This window comes from Zingiber officinale, chromosome 5A, assembly GCF_018446385.1.
Source record: "Zingiber officinale cultivar Zhangliang chromosome 5A, Zo_v1.1, whole genome shotgun sequence".
In the NCBI taxonomy this organism is placed as follows: Eukaryota; Viridiplantae; Streptophyta; class Magnoliopsida; order Zingiberales; family Zingiberaceae; genus Zingiber; species Zingiber officinale.
In genome coordinates, this window is record NC_055994.1 from 111,794,201 (window position 1) to 111,801,257 (window position 7,057).

The following is a 7,057-nucleotide window of genomic DNA, read 5'->3' on the forward strand; positions in this document are numbered from 1 at the left end:
AATACATTATACAACGTGTATAGTCTAATGTCAACTGCAAAGGAGTTATGAGAATCTCTTAAAAGGAAGTACGAAACAAAAGATGTTGGACTGAAGAAATTTATCATCAGCAAATTCTTAGACTTCAAAATGATTGATTCCAAAACTATGACGACTCAAGTCCAAGAGTTATAGTTGATCTTACATAATCTGCATGCTGAGGGCATGACAATGAATGAGTCCTTTCAAGTTACTGCTATAATTGAGAAACTTCTACCTTCATGGAGGGAATTCAAAAATTTTCTAAAGTACAAGAGAAAGGAGATGAGACTTGAGGATCTGATTGTAAGACTATACATTGAAGAAGACAATAATAAGCAATCAGAATCAACAAAAATGCCTATATTTGTAAAGGTAAATCTAATGGAACCAAATACTGTAAGAAGAGAAAGTATTCCGCCAGAGTGTAGAGCCAAGGGAGGGCCAAGAAGTTACAAGGAACATGCCACAACTATGACAACCCAAATCACAAGACCAAAGACTATCGATGTTCAAAGAAAGACACTCAAGTGCACATGATTGAAGATAAGTCAGTGTCAATGGGCATGTTAGAATTAGACCTAACTATCATTGTATTCAAAGCCAACTTAGTGGATAATCCAAGATAGTGATGGGTCGATACTGGTGCCACATGGCACATTTGCTTTTACAAGGCCATTTTTTAACTTATACCCCTATTAATAGGAGAAAACTAATCATGGGCAATTCTACAACTTCTAACATTGTTAGTCTTAACAAGGTGATACTAAAGATGACATAAGGCAAAGAACTGATACTAATCGATGTGCTTCATGTTTCCGATATCCAAAAGAATCTAGTGTCAAGGTTGACTTTTGTCAAAGTTGGTTTCGAGCTAGTGTTTGAGTCAAAAAAGTATGTATTAACAAAAAAAGGTCAATTCATAGGCAGAGGGTTCATGGAGAATGATCTATTCAAAATGAATGTAATGATTGTACACCATGAATTTAGTGATAATAAAATTATAAATTCTGGTTATTTGGTTGAGTGTTCTAATTTATGGTATGTTAGACTTGGACATATAAATTATAACACTTTGTGATGACTTGTTAATTTAAATTTATCACCAATATTTAATGTTATCTAAGTGCTTAATTAGGCATTCAAAGGATAAGAACCTAACCTTATATCCAGAATCACACAATTGACTAATGCTAAGAAAGTTGTATTTGAGACTTTCAACAAGTAATACTTTCTTAAAAATAAAATCAATTTTAAGTTCACTATTACCTACCCCAATTACCTTGAGTTTGTCGTTGTTTCCAAAAGCAACTGTTCCTAAGCTTTTGTATGTTAACTGAGTGAACTTAGTGTGATCCCCTGTCATGTGTTTGCAATCACTATCCAATATCTACTTGGTTTTCTATAATAGGTAGGAGTTAATATCAATTTAGATTTGAGCTTACTTTTAAGTTTAATTTTTTAATTTTTAATTTTTGGTTTTAAGTTTTAAGTTTAATTTTTAATTTTAAATTCTAATTGTAATTTTAATTTTAATTTTTAAATTTTAGGTTTTATGTTTAATTTTTAATTTTAAGTTTAATTATAAGTTTAATTTTTTTAATTTTAATTTTTAATTTAAGTTTAATTTTTTAATTTTTAATTTTAATTTTTCTGTTTCTTAGTCATCTCACTCGATCTATATTTTCAATCAAGGAATCCTATGATTTTGTAAGATGAATTAATATCAATTTTTGGATTTAACTTTGTGTTAGATTTAAGTTTAGCTTTACGCTCAACAAATAAGCATTTTTTAGATAAACTTCTGGGCTATGATGAGTCACTTGGGCATCATTACAATAATCATGCGTTCGAGGATTTCCAAATAGTCCTATCCACTGAACTTAATATAAAACCTTGGTTTAACTAGTTAGGATCCATAAAGGGTAGCTTCAGTTAGTTCCACTAAGCCAAATGCACCAAGTCAAAGTCATATCTTCCTACACATGCATAAACATTGTTTCCCTAACCTACTATCATCCAAAACTTCATCAGTACTTTTGTCAAGTTAAACTATTGTCACTATTTAGATTATTCCTAATTACCTTGCTGGGTAAGTTATTATTTTGAAGGTGCCAACTAATTTGGAGTCTCCCCCTGAATTATTAAACATTTTGAGCTTAAGTTTCGGGTTTATGTCGATTACTTTTATAGTTATGATATACTTGATTATAGTTTTTATTTAAGTTAGGTTTAAATAATTTAGGGTTTTTCGTTTGTTTTATATTCATTTTTGAAGATTTAACTTTAGAGTTTAATGGAGAGTCTTTTGATTTATATAGTAAATTTTATCTTTAGGTATATAATATTGATTGAGTCCTACTTGCGTGGTTAGACATGCTTTCAGAACCCAAGCTTTACTTTTATTTTTATTTTGATTAACAAAAGATATAAAGGATTTGTTGGTTGAGTTGAGCTTATATCCGAGTCCGAACTTATTGTACACAGCTCTTTGTGATCTAAGTATCATATCGAAGTACTTAGATCTAGTTGTGAATTTTTCAAGTAATTCTTTTAGTTTAACTATTTCATTTTTCAATCTGAAATTATCCTCCTCAAGTTTTGCAGCTTGAGTTGGGATTTCAATTTAAATTGGTTCAGTTGTTGAGTTCAATTATAATTGTTCATTAAGTTTATTATTTTCTTTTGTTAGTTTGTTTATTTGATTTTCATAAGCAATTACTTTCCTATTCAAGCATGCAATGATTTTAAAGACTTTTTTATTTAAACTAAAATATACCTCATGGAAACCTTCAAAAACGAGTGTGGACTCGTGGCTCGATTCAAGTTCGGACCCGTCTTCCGATTCACTTTCCGATTTAGGTCTGTGCGCCAACAGTACGAGGTAGTTGGAGTGCTTCAGTTCTCTGCCATCTGATTCATCTCCGAATGATTCATCCCACATCACTTTGAGGGCCTTCTTCTTTTTCAGATTAGGACAGTCGGGGTTGTAATGCCCCTTCTTGTTGCATCCGAAGCAGGTCACGTTCTTATTGTTAGAGTTAGAGGTGGAGTTGATCTTCTACAAGTCCTTGTTGATGAAGTTTTTCTTTCTCCTGGTAAACATTTTAAATACCAAGTTCACCAGGTGTTCTTCATCATTTAAGTCTGGGTTAGATTTGTCTTCAGGTTCCAGCTTGGATTTGGACTTCTTTTGATGATCCTACAATTGAGGGCCTTCTTCTTTTTCAGATTAGGGTAGTCGGGGTTGTAATGTCCTTCTTGTTGCATTCGAAGCAGGTCACATTCTTATTGTTAGAGTTAGAGGTGGAGTTGATCTTCTACAAGTCCTTGCTAGTGAAGTTCTTCTTTTTCCTGGTGAACATTTTTCATACCAAGTTCACTAGGTGTTCTTCATCATTTGAGTCTGGGTCAGATTCATCTTCAGGTTCAAGCTTGGATTTGGACTTCTTTTAATGATTCTACAATAAGAGCAAGGCCTTTCTTCGATTTGGCGTTAGTTTGTTCGTGCAGTTCTAGTTCACAGAATAATTTATCTAGTTTTAACTTTGACAAGTTCCTTAAAATTTTATAGGCATCCATGATGGAAGCCCACAGTGCATTTCCAAGAAATACGTTTAAGGCATACCTTATCAGGTCCGGTTCTCTAATTGGTGGTCGATTGTGTGGAGTTCGTTGAGGATGTCCTTTATCATCGCGTGTAGTTGACTGACAGTCTCACCTTCCTACATTTTGACATTAAATAATTTATTTAAAATAAAACTCTCTTTGTTACCTTGGTGGCACTGGTTCCCTCGTGTAGTTCTATTAGCTTGTCCTAAAGTTCCTTTGCATTTTCATGTGGGCCGACGTTGTTCAACTCTTCTTTTGTTAGCTCACACTGAATTGTGTTGAGAGCTTTGAAGTCGATCTATGCCTTTTTTTTCATTTCCAGATTCCAACGTTCCGGGTCTATTGGGATTCCAACGTTATCGATTAGAGCCTTGTAACCTCTGGTGATGCTAAACCACTGGTCGAAGTTGGTCTTTAGATATACTTCCATCTACTTCTTCCAGTACGAAAAGTCGTCACCGTTGAATAGGGCAGGACGGATGGTGTTGTACCCTTTAAGTTGTGCCATTTGATAGCTGTACAAGAAAAACTAAAATGGGGTATCAAGACTTGGTCTTGGATTAGCAGTGGTTGAGATATATTTAAAATGATTCAAATGGAATATGAACAATAAAAAAAATCTAAAAACGATTCCCCCGGCCTGATTGGTGGTTGCACCAATTCAGAGCATAACCTCGCTCTGATACTATTTGTTGGATCAATTGTGCATGTGAAAGGGGCTGAATCACATGGTTTTCAAAAACTCTTTTTTTGTGTGTGTTTTGAAATCAAAGTAAAGTACGTAGTGAAAAACTTAAAAACAAAAATCCAATTACCAGAAAACGCAGGCAGTTTTACTTGGTTTGGAGCCTTCGGTGACTCCTACTCCAAGACCCAGGTCTCACGTACCTATCGATGGGTAATCCACTAAAAGTCTCTTTCGGTACCTTTGGAAGAGGGATCGAGTGCAAAGAGAGTTTGGAGAAGTGTAACAGACTACACTTTTCGTTTGCAGAATTTAAGTACAAATAGAAATCTCGTTACAAACACTTTTAGGAATTTATGTGAAGGCGCTCATGTGTCAGAGTTGGTCTACTGGTCACGATCGGCAGTCCTCGGAGTAGTCTTCGGACACAGCAGCTTCTTAGCAGAGTCATAGCAAGAGCTCAGAGCAGTTGGAGCCTCAAATGGATGCGTAGTGGTTCGTATGTGTGTTGTTATTGAATGTCTTCTTCAGATAGTCTTATAAAGGGCATGGAAGGCGACTTCCATAGCCATAAATGGCGCCTCCAATGAGACAAGTTTGATCCTGAATGGCCCCGTGCTTATCCACGACTTCGGCCAACTTTATTCCGTGGAAGGCGCCTTCCATAGCCATGGAAGGTGCCTTCTATTAATAGTATAAAGGCGCCTACCATCAAACTTGAAGGCACCTTCAGACAATGTTCATTTGAAGGCAATTTTCTTATCTTAGCTCTACAAAACAATATTAGTCCAAAATAAATTGCAAAATAAGTATTTGGACAATTTAATAATAATACAAAGTAATAATTAGTTCATGTCCTCCCAAGACCAGAAATTAGTCAAAGTCTCAGCTTAGGGATCCCAAATGGACTTAAACTGGACCGACACCTATTGTCCCTTCAACCGAGACACGTCCTCACTTGATCACTCTCCACTAGTGACTTACCTTAACTTACCAGTTTGCCAGACATCCAGTCAGCCCGTCGAGCTGTCTGGACTTCGTGTTAACTATCCGGTCGGCCCATTGACTTAGTTGGACTTCGTTCCAGCTATCCGATCAGCTCGTCGACCTAGCTGAATTTCATACCAGCTATCCGGTTAGTCCGTTGACCTAGTTGGATTTCGTACCAGCTATCTGGTCGACCCATCGACCTAGTTGGATTTCCTACACACTCAATCAAGTGGTTAGATCACGACGAAACCTAACTTAACTTACTTACCATTCATCAAAATTTGGATTAGATCGTTAGTGTGAACCACACCAACAGACTCAACCTTGAGTCTTGATGATTGAGTTTTAATGTTTGACAATGTATGAAAATTGTAGGTGCAATTATTCATATGGGACATTGACGGTTAAAGGTTGACCAGAAGAGTCAAGTAGGTCAAGATTAACCGAATATTTGATTGGGAAGTTCTAACTAGAAGTTAGGAAGGTTGGAAGAAGAATAAAATCTAAGTGGGATAGTGTTGACTGGACACTTGGTGTGGAAAGTCCTAGTAAGTGAAGCCAAACAGATTGGAAAGTCCTGATGAGTGAAGCCAAACAATTGAAAAATCCTAGTGAGTGAAGTTATGCTGTGGGAAATGTCTTGGTAAGTGAAGCCAGACAGTTGGAAAGCCCTAATGAGTGAAGCTAGACAGTAGGAAATCCTAGTCAGTGAAGTCAAGTGAAAAGTCCTAGTGAGTGAAGCTAGGCAAAGGAAAATCTTGGTAAGTGAAGCTAGGCAAAGGAAAATCTTGGTAAGTGAAGCTAAGTAAAGGAAAATCTTCGTGAGTGAAGCTAGGCAGAGGAAAATCTTAGTGAGTGAAGCCAAGTGGTGAAATGCCCTCGTGAGTGAAACCAGACATGTAGATATCTAGGTGGGTCAAGGCTGACCGGACATCTAGTATATGGAAGTCCAAGTGGGTCATGGAGGATAGGACACTTGGTATGAGATAGGAAGTCCAACTGGATCAAGGTTAACCGGACACTTAGCACGAGGAGAAAAGTCCAAGTGGGTCAAAGCATTGACCAAACACTTAGCACGAGGAGAAAAGTCCAAGTGGGTCAAAGCATTGACCAGACACTTAGTGACAAAGTCCCAACAGGTCAAGGCTGACTAGATGGTAGGTATGAGGAAGTCCTAACAAGTTAAAGTTGACCAGATGTTGGGCAAGGGAACCCTAGACTTGTGTTTGACAAGATAGGGTTGGGCAATCGATTGATTAGGAGGATTATCATGACAAAAATGACCTAATCAATCAGCCTATTGATTGGGCTACTCCAATCGATCAAACATATAGAGGGTTTCCTAATTGATCAACTGATCGATTGGGACATGCCAATCGATCAAGTGATCAATTGGGCTCAGATTTCTCGCAATAACGTGAGGAAGCCGGAATCGATTGGTCAATCGATTTCGGGATTTTTTTTCTATAACATGGAGGGATTCTAGATTGATCAACCAATCGATCCAGCTACCCCTAATCGATCAACCGATTGATTTGGAGATGACCGTTGTGTAGGATGCGAGCTTTGGAGCGGGGATCAATCAGATCTAACGTGACAATTGATTGGAAGTAGGCCCAATCGATTGGAAGCCCTAAATTATGGAATATAAAGGTGACGGCGAGGTTCAACCCAAACAAGCACTCACATGCTCCTCTCCGCTAATTCTTGGAAGTTTTAGGAGACAAAGTGATGTTGTATTTCCCACCTTCA